Source organism: Octopus sinensis, linkage group LG14, assembly GCF_006345805.1.
Source record: "Octopus sinensis linkage group LG14, ASM634580v1, whole genome shotgun sequence".
In the NCBI taxonomy this organism is placed as follows: Eukaryota; Metazoa; Mollusca; class Cephalopoda; order Octopoda; family Octopodidae; genus Octopus; species Octopus sinensis.
In genome coordinates, this window is record NC_043010.1 from 3,336,643 (window position 1) to 3,354,040 (window position 17,398).

General features: G+C 33.7%; 1 protein-coding gene across 1 annotated transcript in view; it reads right to left on the reverse strand.

The window, feature by feature from the left end:
• The window catches only part of LOC118760832 (protocadherin beta-15-like), a 120,151-nt gene that overhangs the window by 11,246 nt on the left and 91,507 nt on the right, over window positions 1-17,398 (reverse strand). The window lies entirely within an intron of this gene.

Here is a 17,398-nt window from a genome sequence, read left to right on the forward strand (position 1 = left end):
TATCAATTTCTATCTCTTCATTTAGATGTGAACTACACTAATATGTACCTCCTGTATTCAATATGACCACCTACTATTACTATGATTACGTACTTATATGGAACTGGCAGCAATAAGGATATCTGTTTTTATTGCAATCAGTATTTCTGCTTCCAATAAAGGTGGGGAATCTCTTGTGTAACAATCTCATCAATTCATCAACAAGTACTTCAATATAATATTTACACAGAATAAGATATCTGTCATTATTCAATATTTATATTCATATTTAATATTCACACTCACAGGTATATGTATGTATGTAAATATGTATGTATGTATGTATGTATGTATGTATGTATGTATGTATGTATGTATGCATGTATGTATGTATGTATGTATGTATGCATGTATGTATGTATGTATGTATGTATGTATGCATGTATGTATGTATGCACGCATGTACGTATATGTGTGTGTGTGTATAAATATATATATATATATTGTAATGAACAACCTGCACAGATCACTTGTTTATAGGTATCAAATATTTATGCTGCACATCACTTCACTCTCTCCATAAAATTGACAGTACCTGAACAGGTGTACAGTATACAACATGTCAGGTGTCGAAATAATCAGAGAAAAACATAAGATGAATTGTTTTTCTCAAGAACACTATACTTTGCCTGGTCTGGGAATCGAGCCCATGATCTTGTGATTGGTAGTGCAACACCCTAACCACTAGGTCCTGCACCCCCATATATATATATATCTATATTGATTCAAAATGCGACCTCGTGTGTACCGTTGGCGATTTTTTTTCCTCTGTCTTCCCTTCTCTGGATCTTTCCTTCTCCTATGTTTCCAACGAAGAGCTCCGCTCAAAACGTTAAACCCTCCTTCTTTCCTAAGCGTCCAATAATACTATATTTGTTCCACGTCCTCGTGTTGTTGTGTTTTTGTGCTTTCATGTTTGGATTAACTATATATATATATATATATATATATATATGAAGATCTGTACTCCACAGCTGAAGTGTTAAGGCCACATCCCATTGGTGAAGAGGACTGGCCTGCAAGAGTCCTGTGCTGGTGCCATATAAAAAGCACCAAGCACACTCTGTAAAGTGGTTGGCATTAGGAAGGGTGTCCAGCCATAGAAACTATGCCAATTCAGACTGAAGCCTGGGACAGCTCTCCTACATGCCGGCTCTGGTCAAACCGTCCAACCCATGCTATCATGGACAAAGGATGTTCAATGATGATGATGATGATATACATATGTATGTGAGTATAGGTGTGGCGGTGTGGTAAGGAGCTTGCTTCCCAACCACATGGTTCTGGGTTCAGTCCCACTGCATGGCACCTTGGGCAAGTGATTTCTACTATAGCCTTAAACCAACCAATGCCTTGTAAGTAGATTTGGTAGACAGAAACTGAAAGAATCCCGGCATATATATATATATTTGTGTGTGTCTTTGTGTCTGTGGTTGTCCCACCACCGGTGTTGGTGTATTTATGTCCCTGTAACTTAGCAGTTCAGCAAGACAGATCAATAGCATAAGTACCAGGTTTTAAAAAGAAAGAACTGGGGTTGATACATTCGATTATAAATTCTTCAAGGTGGTGCCTCAGCATGGCAGCCATCTAATGATTGAAACAAGTAAAAGATATAATATATATATATATATATATACTCTTTACTCTTTTACTTGTTTCAGGCATTTGACTGTGGCCATGCTGGATCACCACCTTTAGTTGAAAAAATCGACCCCAGGACTTATTCTTTGTAAACCTAGTACTTATTCTATTGGTTCCTTTTGCCAAACCACTATGTTACGAGGGTACAAACACACCAATATCAGTTGCCAAGCAATGATTGTGGGAGAACAAACACAGAGACACACACTCGTACACACACACACACACACACACATACACACACACAGAGAAACACACACATGCACACACACGCACATATATATATATATATATATATACGAAAGGCAATCTACCAAATCCGCTCACAAGGCTTTGGTCAGCCTGAATCTATAGTAGAAGACACTTGTCAATTTTCACTACATCCCTTTGAATCTCTTAAACAGTTGTATGCCAAGGCCAGTAGAAGAATGGAAAGAAGGCAGAACATGTACGATAAATACAAACTGAAAAATAACAACATACAAAATGCTCAGTCGATGGTAACAACCCCTAAAATGTCTTGTTGAGTTTTTGCCCTATATTAAATAAAATTAGAGGGTGTCTTCAAGTTTTTGAAACGATAAGTTATTTTGCATCGTCTTAGCATAGATAGGTACAGGAGTGGCTGTGTGGTAAGTATAGGCACAGGTGTGGATATGTGGTAAGTAGCTTGCTTACCAACCACATAGTTCCGGGTTCAGGGTTCAGTTCCACTGCATGGCACCTTCAGCAAGTGTTTTTGACTATAGCCTTGGGCTAACCAAAGCCTTGTGAATAGATTTCGTGGATGGAAACTGAAAGAAGCCATTGTATATATATATATATATATATATATAAATATTTATATATATATATATATATAAATATATATATTCGCTTGTGTCTATGAGTTAACTCATAGACACACGTGATATAATAATCCAACTAGTAGTTCCAATCCTGTACAACACACTCAATAAAATAAACCTAAGAATATATTTATATGTATGTGTGTCTGTGTTTTTCCCCACACCATCAGTTAACAACTGATGTTGGTGTGTTTATATACCTGTAACTTAGTGGTTTGGCAAAAGAGACTGATAGAATAAGTACTAGGCTTACAAAGAATATGTCCTGGGATCAATCTGCTCGACTAAAGGCAGTGCTCCAGCATGGCTGCAGCCAAATGCCTGAAACAAATAAAAAAACAAAAGAATAAAAGAATATATGCCTATATGTGTATATATATGTGTGTTTATATATATATGTATGTGTATATGTATATATATATATATATATATATATATATATGTTTATATGTGCATATAAATATATATGTATGTATATATATATATATACATATATACATATACATATACATGTGTATATATAAATACATATATATATGTGTTTATATATACATATATATGTGTGTGTGTATATAAATACATATATGTGTGTGTATACACATATATATATAAATAATAATAATAATAATAATAATAATAATAATAATAATATATACTCTGGTTTAAAACAACATTTATCTTAGCAATTGATACGTAGCGGCCCAAGATTGCTTAGAAACACTGGCACATTATAAAATCTGCCTAACCACATATCTCAATGGCAAGAAACTATTCATAGCCCTTATTTTAATGCAGTGTACATTAAATGATATTTACTTTCTCACTGGGTGGAGTATTTGTTTTCATTGACCCTACATTAACACCACAATAAACTATCTATTTTCTGTAGAATACTGACTCACTCAGAGTTTCTAAGTTTGCTTTCAATATGTGTGTGTGTGTGTGTGTGTGTGTGTGTGTATGCACGCACGTGTGTGTGTGTATAGTATTTATATGTATGCAAACATACACACTTAAAATATATCTTACTTTTTGGCAAATTCTTTCCATACTCTTGCATTGATCACTGAAATCGTTGCAGAGTTCTAGTAACATTTTTCTGTTCACTTAGAGCAGCAGTACTCAGCCTATTCATTCATAGTGTAACACTGAAAGGCTTCCAAAAAATAAATCTTCCACATTTGAAATATTTGATAAAAATGTGAAATACTCATGAATGTTCATTTACTGCAAACAAAAAAACTAAGAAATTTTTCCTGCAGAAAGGTATGAAATGTTAATCACATCCCATCATCTTTTATTCAAATATTTTAAGAAGAGGGTCAGGAAGGATTATTGATTTGCCAAAATGGGTTACAATGACAAAATGGTTGAAAATCATAAGGCATACAGTAACTATGTGGTTAAAGAGCTCACTTTGCAACCACATGGTTTTATGTTCAATCCCATTGCATGTCATTAGGGCAAGTGTCTTCTGCTATAGTTCCTGGCCAACCAATGGCTTATGATTTAAATTCGTTGACAGCAATTGTGTGGAAGCCATAACTATGTGGAAGCCATAACTGTGTGGAAGCCATCATATGTGTGTGTATAAGCGTGTGTGTGTGTGCATGTGTGTTTTTGTATTTCTACATGTCCCCCCACCATCAACTGGTGCTGGTTTGTTTGCATCTCTGCAACTTAGGGTTTCAGCAAAAGTGACCAATAGTATAAGTACCAGACTTCAAAAAAGGTAAATACTTGGGTTGACTTTTTTTACTAAACCCTTCAAAGCAGGATCCCAGTATGGCTGCAATCTAATAACTGAAACAAATAAAGATAAAATATAGCGTTTATGTTGGTGTTGGTGGTGATAGTGATGATGATCCCACTATTTAAAAAGTTGTAGTAAATAAAAACAAAATGTCAAAATAAGACTTAATTAGTGCTCGTTATTTCTGACATGGAAGAACAAGCTAATAGACAATGATGATTTGATTTTCATTCTAGACTGGTATTCATTGGCTCCAGCAGGATGAATGACATTGTTGGCCTTGACAAAATTTGAACTTAACATGCATACATCTAGAATGCATACTGCAAGGCCTTTAGTTTGATACACCTAACAACTCTCCCAATTCACTATCTTAATTAATAAATAATTCTCTTTTTCTTTTTTATTTTTCACTTTTACTTGTTTCAATCATTTGACTGCGGCCATGTGAAGCACCACATCTAGGCTTTGGTAGCCTAGTACTTATTCTATCGGTCTCTTTTGCCAAACCGCTAAATTACAGGGACGTAAACACACCAGCATCAGTTGTAAAGTGATGTTGGGGGGACAAACACAGATGCACAAACAGATATACACACATACATATATATATATATATATATATGACAGGCTTCTTTCAGTTTCCATCTACCAAATCCACTTTCAAGGCTTTGGTTGGCCCAAGGCTATAGTAGAAGACACTTGCCCAAGGTGCCACGCAGTGGGAATGAACACGGAACCATGTGGTTGGTAAGCAAGCTACTTACCATACAGTCATTCCTTGATTACTTAATAAGTAATGCCAGAGAATTGAATGAGTTGATATGACTTTAATATCAGTGTGGTTCAATTCAGTTAGCTAAAGTTGTAAGTTTAAAAGGAACAGATGAGAAAACATTGTAACAATAATGATTTACAGTTGAGCTGTAACAGTATTGAGTCAAGAGGACTCTTTAAACATGTCCAAGACATAGCAACTTCTCTGATGCTGATGCCATAATGAAATGCACCCAGAATACTCTGTAAAGTGATTGTGGAATGAACAGAAAAAATATCAAAGATAACTTTTTAGTCTTGACTTGTTGAGTATATGATAACCTGACTTGTGTTAGTGTTGCAATAAAGGGAACCAAGTACGCTTTGTTAAGTGACTGGTGATAAGAAGGACATCTAGCCATGGAAACCAACCTCAAAATGGAAAACATGGTCTTTCAGTCTGTCTAAGAGAGCAGGAATTATAAATAACAATAATACACATAACTCCAGTAAGTGCTAGCTTATCTAATTTTGAACTAAATATCAAACCTATCTTATGATTAAAATAACTAAAGAGATTACATTTTATTCAAAATATATACACAGTTATCTCAAGTAATTCAAACAGAAAGATCTCTTCTAGTAAGGGAAGGAGAAAACAAGAAACAAAAATACTGAATTTTCTGAAGATCTTAAACAATTTCTGAGATCATTGTAGATATAGCTTTAAAGAAACAGTTCAAGGAATAAATTTTTATTTTTTCTATACTATGTAACATTGGATAAAACCTTCACTCTCTGACAATATCCGTACTTCATGTATAGTTACTTTATATGTTCGCTCTTTAGAACAGCTGCATAGAAGAAAGAATGCCAATATTTTACTTGGATTTTCTTTAGATTCTCAATTTCTAACCAACAAGAGAAATTAATATACATCATAAAGTAGTATAGAAAAGAATCAGAACACCTGAAATGTCATTAGCATATTGATATTCATAAAAGAGAATGAAATAATGTAAGGAGCCATAACAGTAATAAACTCTGGTTATATCAAGTGGAAGGAAGTGGTTGTGACCATAAAGGAAAGAATTATGGAGTAATTCATGAAGAATATGCATCAAGAAACATAAATAGAGGTGAGAGGCAGAGTATAGCTATTGCTGTATTACTCATTCTTTTTATTGTGAAAGATAGTGAAATAAGTTTTAAAAAAAGAGAAAAGAAAAAGAAACACATCATTGTTAAGTAAAATTATTGGGAAGATATAGAAGTTTAAAGAGACTTGAATATACATTTATGTAAATAACTCACATGCCCATGTATACACTTGAGTATACACACAGGAAAAGCACAATAATATTTACACACGCAAACGTACATATGCACACACATGCATGTGTGTAGAATCTTATATGGGAAGACATTTTTGTGCATGTATATATATATATATATATATATATACACACACACACACTGTATGGGGAAAATATTCCTACACATAAATTCCCTAAGTTTACACACACACACACACACATATGTATAGATACACATACACTCACTCGTGTATTTATATATACATACATAATTATATTTGTGTGTGTGTATTGTATGTTTGCATATATTCTTTAGTTAGTGAGTCGTATCTATGTACAGCCTATATATTTCTAATGCACAATTGTATATATTCACACACATTTAAATATTCATTCAAAAGCATGTACATATACTTACAAATATACTGCAAAATGACTCAAATTCTTTTCTTGAAAGTAAACAATATTTGAATATGTGTGCATATATAATTATAAAGTTAGAAAAGTCACTAAGTATATAGCCACTTTCTGAATGTTGCAAAACCATATTTGAATAATGAATGGTTGACACACAAAAGATCACCAACCAACAAGCTTTGATGCACATTATTGCTTACAGAAATGTGTATGATACTCTTTAAATATTTCTATCAGGGCATCGAAAATCCTCACCCACACCATACAGTAAAAGAAATATCATGTGCATTTCATTCAAATGCTGCAACATTTTCATTGAGTGAGGAATATTGATGTGTCTAATAATGAAAATATTATGAGGGATATGTTATATCTTTTGACACTGAATATTTGTGACTATATTGCATTGCTAATGAACGTGAATTCTGAAAATAACTCAAATTTCATGCAACCATCTAAAGAGAATTGCTATAGGTTGAGCTTTAGAATTTTCTCTGTATTGCAAATGTTTAGCATATGCAGACTGAAACAGAAAATATAGAAAATTCCTGGGAGAGGAGTTTTATAAATGGTTTAATCAGCAAAGAAGGGCAATGACCTAAACTTTTCTTAGGGTTTCCAAGAATGTTGAGAGAAAGGAAAGAAATTATTGTTAGACGGAAGACCTGGCTTGAAAGCTTACAAGGTGGAATCCACTGAAGGTATCCAAAAGCCAGCTGGGTACACCCAAAGGCCAACCAATTTACAGGTTAAATCTACAACTCACTTTGATAGGAAACTGGAAAACCCAGCCACAAAGCTGGTGGTCATTATTCTGTAATAACTGCTGAGTTGTGTCCATAGTATCCTTTGTCTCAGTTGTGTCCATAGAATCCTTTGTCTCAGTTGGTCAAGCTTGGAAGTCCAGCCAATTAAACATAATGATGGTTGCTTCAGACAAGGCCCTATGGAGGTATCCAAGGACTCTATTTCTGGCATTCACATATATTTGTTGTCTCACCTCTCGCTACACACTTAATATGGTTTTGATATGGGCAGAAAAACGCAAAGTCAAAGCCATTTGATTAAGGAAGCCATCTGTGCACGGCAGGAGGAATTTGGATATGTACGTGTGATAATTTATACGTTCAAAATATATCCAGAATAGATAACACATTTCTGGGATTTGGATAATTTGCAAGAAGTAAAAATATAAATAGAAGCAGACTCACTAATTTTGTGGCCCTTGAGCTTTAGGACATCACTTTCACATTTGTCATTCTGCATTAAGTATCATTTTGTTTAGTAGCTGGAATCACGCCTATAACCAACTGGTTTGTCATAAGGTTGAAATATTTTGCATTATTCTTCATTTTGTTGTTGTAATACATGCATACACACACACGCACATACACATGCACACATTTATAAGCATGCATATAAATGAATCTATGTATGTATGTAGGTGTATATGTTTGTGTATGTTTGTAACTCTATCTATCTATCTATCTATCTATCTATCTATCTATCTATCTATCTATCTATCTATCTGTCTATCTGTCTATCTATCTACACACTCACATACATTCACATACACATAGCATAGAGACACATATAGTTTTTATATATGCATGCATATATATAGTCTTTCTATGTATATATAGAGCATGTCTTCCTATTTCCCCATCTATCTACCTATCTGCTAACCTATCTATTATTTTGCAACCATTCCTTGGCTGCCAAACAAAAATGGGACTTACAATGGCTATGGAATTTGGTAAGTTGCTAAAGGGCCTTCATAGTACTGAAGGCCATTAAATTCTATAAAATGGTCATGGATGGAATACTTTTGGTTATAAATTTGCTCATTCATAGCTGACCTGGGGTTATACAATGATACTAGTAACAAAACAACTAGGAATAGGCAATGCTGTGACTTTAAACAAATCCATATCAATATGTAGAAAATGATGAGAATATGACAATGAAACTTATATATAGCTCAAATATATCTCTGCATCTCTTTGATTAATGGTATATTCAGTATTTGGGGAAAAAAATGAACTTTAAAATAAAAATCTCGTGACTTTCAGTCAATATGGTCAATATTTGTGTTAGTGTATGTCTATGTGCTTGCATATGCACTCAAACATACATTAAACATAGACATATTCACACCTACATTGTACAGTTCAGAAACAGACAAGTATGGAGATAAATATATATATTGCAGTAAACAGTGTCATCTTGTAAATCCTAAAAATACTGACATGTGATGTATATGCATCAATGTAATCAAATGATAATTCAATACTGGATCAGATATGAGAAGAATCTCATCAGACAGCTGGATAGACAGACCAGTAGACAGACCAACTGACAAACAGACAGACCGACTGGCAGACAGGCAGATGACTAAGTGGGTGGAGAGACAAACGAATAAATGGTTGTAGGAATGTAATAAATTTGCATTCAATTTGTAGCCAATTGGTAAATCAGTTAACTATTTCAAAGATAACCCAGTTCAATTCCTAGATCAATATATTGGATTTACATTATGGTAATTATATACCCAAAATTAATCAACAAAATCTAATAAATAAATATAGTTGTGTGTAAAATTTCTCTAATCTTGAAAAAGATTGATAGAACAAAAACCATAAACTAAATTATCGACTAATATTGTCAAGAAAGGGGATATTATGGGTTTCATTTAGATTTTGGCATTTTGTTTGTAAAATAGTGTTAAGGGGTGCCGGAGGGAATCTATGGGTGTTGCTACATAGACTGAAACTAGGGGTGAAAGGACTGTAAGAAATAACTGAGAGCACACATATAAATAAAAACAAAAAAGGACATTGATTGCAGAAATATAGAACAGAGATGCTATTGATAAGAAAGCTTTAATTTGAAATTGTACAATTTATTATAAGTCATAGAGCAGGAGATATCATTTATAAAAAATATATAGGGCAGAAATAATGATTTTATTGGGAAAAGAAATAGGGCAAAAAAATTATATTTATATTAAACAAATTAATTCAGAATTATGTGCCAGCAACTGTATGTATGTTTGCATATACACAGACACATCTAATGTATGCATGTGTGTGTGTGTGTGTGAATTTATATACACACAAAGATGTATTTTTCTTTTTCATGAGCCCCCAGCACTCAGAAGGCCTGAGATTAACCTAGCTTCAATAGCATAGAAGTGACTTTGATTATAACGATCCCAACGAAATAGCATCCCTTTGAGTGAACTGGAGCAATGTGAAATAAATCCTTAAATCCTTAAAAATGTTTTAGCCCGAAGGCCGCGGCCATGCTGGGGCACCACCGCTGAGGTTTGCAAAACAACTGGTCTAGAAATTGAAATCATGCACTTTCACACACATACACAGATAAGCACCAGCACACATACACTATATATATATATATATATATATAGTTTGATAAGTGCCAATATATGCAACTCTCAGCCCTTGAGTCATTCCGTTGCTTTGCTGAATATTAATAGATGACCCATCTGCTTGAGAAGAAAACTCATCAAGCTGAGCAAAATCAGTGTCGGGGCAGATACTGGTATCACACAAATTGGCACATAAAGCACCCATTATACTTTTAGAGTGGTTGGTGTTAGGAAGGGCATCCAGCAGTGAAAGTCCTGCCAAAACAGTCACAGAAGTCTGGTGCAGGCTTCAGTCTGGCTGGCTCTTGTGATACTGTCCCAGCCATGCCAATACATAAAGCAATATTAAAACTTATCAAAATTTCTAAGTGGTAAAAACAAGAAAAATAATTAATTAAAGAGAATCTGCTGTTAATGATAAATAAAATCAGCTTATTAGTAGTTTTATCATAATTATAGAAATTATGAAATTGTATCAAAACTCATTATTGATGTTAGAATATTATATAAATCCTTATAATTATAGAAATTTATTCTGTTTACTTGAATTTGAAGAACCTCAGCTTGGTGGCATTTATTGAAAGATGCATGGAGCACAGTTAATGATATCTTTCAATAAATGAATACTGAAAAATAGCAATGCATAATTTTATATTTATTTCTGTGTCAAGGATCAGCAGCTTGCAGGTCCTTATACTTAACCTTGTGTACCCAAAAGGGATTTGTAGGGAGCAATCAACTTAAGAAGCTTGATCCTGAATTTGGAAGTCAAGCATGCTATAAAACAAAAACAAAAAAAAGGAACGCAAAAAAAATAGGAAAAGAAAAGAAACTCAGTGATATTTCACAGATAGGAATGTTTTAGTAAAGAGAGAGAGGTGGAGGTGATGGATAATGTATAACGACCAGTCCACAGCCTCAGGGTAGAACTTACACAAACACACAGTAATGATGAGATGACAACTGAGTGGCATGGCTGGAATAGAAAGAAGAGGGAATGGGTGGTGGTGGTGGTGGTGGTGGTGGTAGTGGTAGTGTTTGGGATAAGTTGAGTGAGACTTGCTCTTATTCAAACACATTGAAATTGCATATGCATATATATATGTTTAAGTATCTATCTATCTATCTATCTATCTATCTATCTATCTATCTATCTATCTATCTATCTAACTATCTATCTATCTATCTATCTATCTATCTATCTATCTATCTAACTATCTAACTATCTATCTATCTATCTATATCTATCTATCTATCTTTCTAATCTCTCTCTCTCTCTTTCTCTCTCTCTCTCTCTATATATATATATATATGTATGTATATGTATATATAGATACATATAAGAGAGAGAGAGAAAGATAGATAGATAGATAAATATATATATATATATGCTTATATATATATGTATATATACATATATATACATATGTATATGTATATATGTATACATATAAATGCATATATATATATATATAATATATATATATATACACACATACACACAAACACACACACACACATACATATACATACATATATGTATACATAGATGTACATAAACACACACAGATGCGTTCATACACACACAAAGTTACTCACACAGATAGGAGACTAGCTTCTTTGTAGTGTTGCCATAGTAATTGCAGTAGAAAAGTCTGATAACCTAGATGATGCAGCATTGGGATAAATAACTAGCCAAGTAATTGAGTTATATTTGCTGGGATTTGAAATGGACTGAGTGGATGGAACAGATACACAGAGTGTAATTTGATTGCAACATGATGACAATGGGGATGAAAAGTGTCGGTTGTGTATAGGTGGAAATGGAAGTAATACATGGTACCAGATAAATTGTTTAAGAGAGATAAACAGCTAAAGAAAGAGAAAGAGAGAGAGAGAGACTCACACACACACACACACACACACACACGGAAAGTGAGAGTGAGAGAGAGACAGAGAGACTGAGACACACATAAGATTAGAACAAAGGGTTATATATTATATACAGAGGTCCATAAATTTTTTTTTATTTTCTTTCCTTTTTCTTTCTTTTCCATTCATCCTCAGAGCCACCACTACTACCATCATCACCACCACCACCATCATTGCCACCACCACCACCAACACCACCATCATCATCAACGTCATCTATCCATCCAACCATCCAGCCATCCAGCTATTCATCCATCCATCTATCCATCCATCCTCTTTAGTCTCCTCATCCTTCCCTTCGCCTGCCTTGCAACAAAATAATCGTAAAAATGATGTGATATCTTCTGGTCTAAAGAATTCAGTACTAGGAAATTTTCACACAGCTTAGCAATTAATAGAAGCACAATGAAACATTACTTTTGTTGGTAGCTGCACCTGCTGAGGCATAAAAAATATTTTAATGTACCTACAAAACTAGCACGTCTGGGTCGTATAGGGTAAATCACTTTAGTCAATCAATTTCTCTCTACTTTAACTCTTTGCCTCCCAGAGGCACTATTTCTCTATGAGTTCATGCCAAATTTTCCATCTCTCTTTTTCATTCGATACTTTTGTTTTTCTACTTGTATTTATGTAGCCATCATGATATTTTGAGGTTAAATTTTACCATAATTACTTTTAGAAGTGTTTTTATATTTGCATTCCTTTCCTTTTTCTTTCTTTTTTTGTTTATTTTTGTACTTTTTTTTTTATTTACTTCTCTTTTAGATATTTCCTTGTATAATATATTTATCATGTCTTACAATCACCAAGTAGTTGTTGCTCTAGGGAAAACTACCTGATAAACATTTATAGAAAACCCACCACACAAAATTTCATTCTAGACTGCACTGAAGAGAAAACAAAAACAGAGAAAAAAAACAAAAACAACAACAACAACAGTAGTAACTACAATAATCGTAAGTAAATAAATAAGCAATTTATTTCATAGACAAACGTTTACTCTTGAATACTCACCAATAATTTCCCCCTCATTGAGCTATGATCTACCTCTATATCATTGCTATTTCTATTACAAAGATCTCAGCTTCTCTCACGTTAATCAATGCTATACTACATCTCTTTAAAACCACTTGATGCCCTTTTCTCCCCTCCTACTATCCTTATCCTTGTACCTCAGCTCACCAGAGAGTGTTGAATATATTATACTTTGGAGTTGTGCTTGTTTCTGCAAGTGATTTCATTTGAGACTGTATTGAAGCCAAAAGTTATAACAAGGAAGAAAAGCCATTTTAACCCTTTAAAGACACACAAAACAGTTGTCTTTTATCTGCGCCCATGTTGCATACTGGGACATTGTCTTGAAGGGTTTTATGCAAGTAAATCCCCTCCAGTACTTATCTTTAAGTTTGTTACTTATTATATTGGTCTACTTTGCTAAACTGCTAAGTTACGGGAATGTGCACAAGCCAACATCTGTTGTCAAGTAGTGGTGGAGGGACAAACACAGACACAAAGATACACTCACACAGGCATGCATATGCACACACATGCACACACACACACTGATGTAAGATAAGTAAGTACCAGGCATTAAAAAAACATACATAGTGGGGGCAATTTGTTTGATTATAATCTTTGAAGGTGATGCTCCAGCATGGCTGAAACTCGTAAAAGATAAAAGCTGGTCATTCAAACAGTGCTTATCATGTGATAATACAAAAGTAGCTTCCTGATTGCTTTCCTTCAAATGATTTTTTTTTTTTTTTTTTTTTGCAAGAGACCATCTTGCCAGCTAATAAAAACTAGCTTGCCACTCCAAGACTGCCACTCAGAATGTGGAGAGCCAGAACAAATACCACCAGGTATCTAGTTCACTGCTCTAACAATGCCCCCAATCCACCACCCTGGACTGGGGATTTATTTTATTGACCCCCAAAAAGGATGAAAGGCAAAGATGACTTCAGCAGGATTTGAGCTCAGAATGTAAGAAGCTGAAGAAACAACTATTTCGAGGTATATTGTTCAAAGTGCTATTCAATCAGTTGATTTTTTGCTTCAACATTAACCTCATTTGAATATCTGGCTTCAAGAAGTCAGCAATGGTTCTCTACATAGTCACTCAATTTGCCAGAAATAGCAGTCAAATCTTCCTCAAATCATCATTATCTTCATATAATGTCTGTTTTCTATGTAGTAATGGGGTGGACAGTTCAGCAGGGGCTAGTGAGCTAGAAGACTGTATCAAACCCCGATATCTGCCTTGGCATGATTTCTATGGCTGGATGCCCTTCCTTTGCACCAACCTCTTTACCAAGTGTACAAAGTGCTTTTTACATGGCACCAGTACAAGCAAGGTTCCTGTATAATTTACAACTCTCAACTAAAGTGAGAGTTGTATTTGGGGGAGGCGGTTTTTATGCCAGGTGATAAAGGGCTAAAGTATGTTAGAGGGACAGAAACAGGTGTTTTGCTGCAGGGAGATATGTGGTCCTTAAAAAAAAAGAATACATAAGCTAATATAAGCCAATATACACTATTGAGGGAAATAAAGATGGAATAATCATGCGAGGAATACTTTTTGCATTAGTCTGCTCATCAAGGAAGACTAGAATATTTGAGATATTTTGTTTGTGATCTCTGGTTTTGGAGGTCAAGTCTTGGAGAATTCAACTATACTTTTAAATCTACCTTAGTTCAATAAAATAAGCATTATAAAGGTGCCAGGGTCAATTTAACTTGCTAAAATTCCATCCTTTTGCAAATAATTAGTGTCTTGTGTTGAGATAAAAATCAAAAAAAGAATTACCTATTTTCTTTGATTTTTTTTTCTCAGAAAGTTTACATCTAAACGAATAAACACTTCCATAGATATTCAAAGAAAAGCAATGATTGAGTATTTTGTTTAGTATATCAAGGAGTGATGGCAAAAAGAATGAATAAGGGATAGGAAGAAAAAAAAACTTGATTTATATATATATATTATATATATATATATATATAAGTTTGTATGTATATGTAAATATATGTATGTATATATGTATGTACATACATACTTACATACATTTACATATATATATATATATATATATATATATATACACACACACATGCAGATGTATATATATATATAAATTTTTTTTGTGTTTCCGCGCTAGACATGGTTTTTCAACAACAGACTCAAGAACATCCACACCAACACAGCACAAAGAAACTCAAGCAACCTTTATGTTGATTTATGTTGATTGATCTTTGAAATTAAATTTAAAAAATAAATAAAAAAGACAAAGATGTTTATATACTAATGATGGGTTGAATACATTCAACAAGATGAATGAAAATACTTTGCTGTCAACTCATAGTTACTGCCATAATTACATGTTTAAACAGTTTTCAAGATTTGTTTCCAAGTTTGCAACAAGATTTTTAAGTGTCAAAAAAAAATTTTTTAAAAACTATATATACATGCACACATACAAACACACACACACATATACTTATATGTGTGTCAATATATTTATATATATACACATACACATACTCAAAAATAAATCAGTCTAAGAAAAGAATGAATAATAAATTAAATCAGGTAGATAATGTGTTATTTTGATGAACATTAACCCTTTAGTGTTCAGATTATTCTATCAAACATAATGTTTATTGATTCCCATTGATTTGTATTAATCATGCATTATCTCATATCTTCAAGATCTTGATGGTGTAATTACTTAATGTAGAATAACATTGTAGGGTAGGTGTGAGAGCCTGGATCTGGTCAGTTTGAACATAAAACAGATTAGCTATTTTGGCCGGATATGGCCGGTTTAAATACTAAAGGTTAAAGATTGATGAACAGAGACATATCAATCTGAAGTCTTCATTATGAATATAACCTTAGTGTACTTCTCTAGCTGATACCCTAAAATCTGTATAGAGAAGACTTTGCTAAGAATTGTGAAAAAAAAATTGTAAAGCTACCAAGTTCAATGATGTTTACTATACTGACACCAAACATTTTATATTTAGAGGAGAAACATTGGAGAAACACAAAGATAATTGACCAAACTCAGTAAACAGGTTTCAGAATATAGCTCAGAGTGGCCCGTGGCATGTATTTGAATAACATAGAAGAGTACAGGTATATCAAATACCATACACCATAAATCCTTGACTTATTTAAATTGTTACAGCCACTAGAGGTTGCATCATAACTACCAAATGACAAGACCAGCTCCACTTGAGATTCAAGGATTCTAAGGAAAAGAAAAGACTTATTCCAGTTCTATATTTAAGAGATGAAGAATTATGTACATTGTTTACATTATTTACATTTGACGGATATTTGTCCTCATCTTGATGAGGACAAATATCCGTCAAATGTAAATAATGTAAATAATGTAAAAAGATTTATTGTCTGACCTTAATTCCAGTAGCCAAAGGGCTAAAACTAATGCTAAACAGAGTAAAACACATTTATGGATTTGACAATTACCTAGGCCATAGATTATCTGTATTTGTCTATGTCATTCAGAATATGACAATATATGTAAAAGTCTCCAAATACATTGTCGTATTTTTTCTACCTTTCTGTGCTCTGAGTTCACATGTTGCCAATGTCAACATTCTTCTTCTTGTTTTGCAGCAGAAGAAATAGAGTAGCAATCCATTGTGGTGCATTAGAAGAATTTTCAGAACACTGACCAACTTGTCTTGTAATATTTGTTCCCACTCTTTGTATTCTGAGTTCTAAGGTAGCAAAGTTAATCAGTCAACCAGTTTTGCTCTACTTCCTGAACCTTAGGCACTTTTAAGTAAAGCTTACTCTATTGCAAGCATTCTGACCGGGTTTATAGTTTGAGATCCTGAAAAAACAAACTTATGGGTGCTAACTTCATTCCCTGACTAAGAAGTAAAAAAAAGCCCCAGCTGGTTCTTCTGAACTATGTTTTCATGACACAAAGTGATTGGGAGATAAATATCTGCCAAGGTAGATTGTCCGGCTGCATCAAGAAATATTTCCAGTTGACCTAATATCTAGTCTAGATAGCAGGATTAACTCAGTTAAAGCAGTCAATGCAGACAATGTAGAAGAATTCTTCTGCATGGCAGCAAAATAACTTATTCCCCTCAGCAAACTTTATATACTTACTACTTGCTAACATGGATCATCATAAGATTCCTCACATTCTACTGCTTCACTATAATAATGAGTGCTGAAATGTTCTCTAATATAGAGTAACATTCTACTTTGGTAGGTATTCATCTCTGAACTGCTTTATGGTATGAAATCAGAGTTAATCTC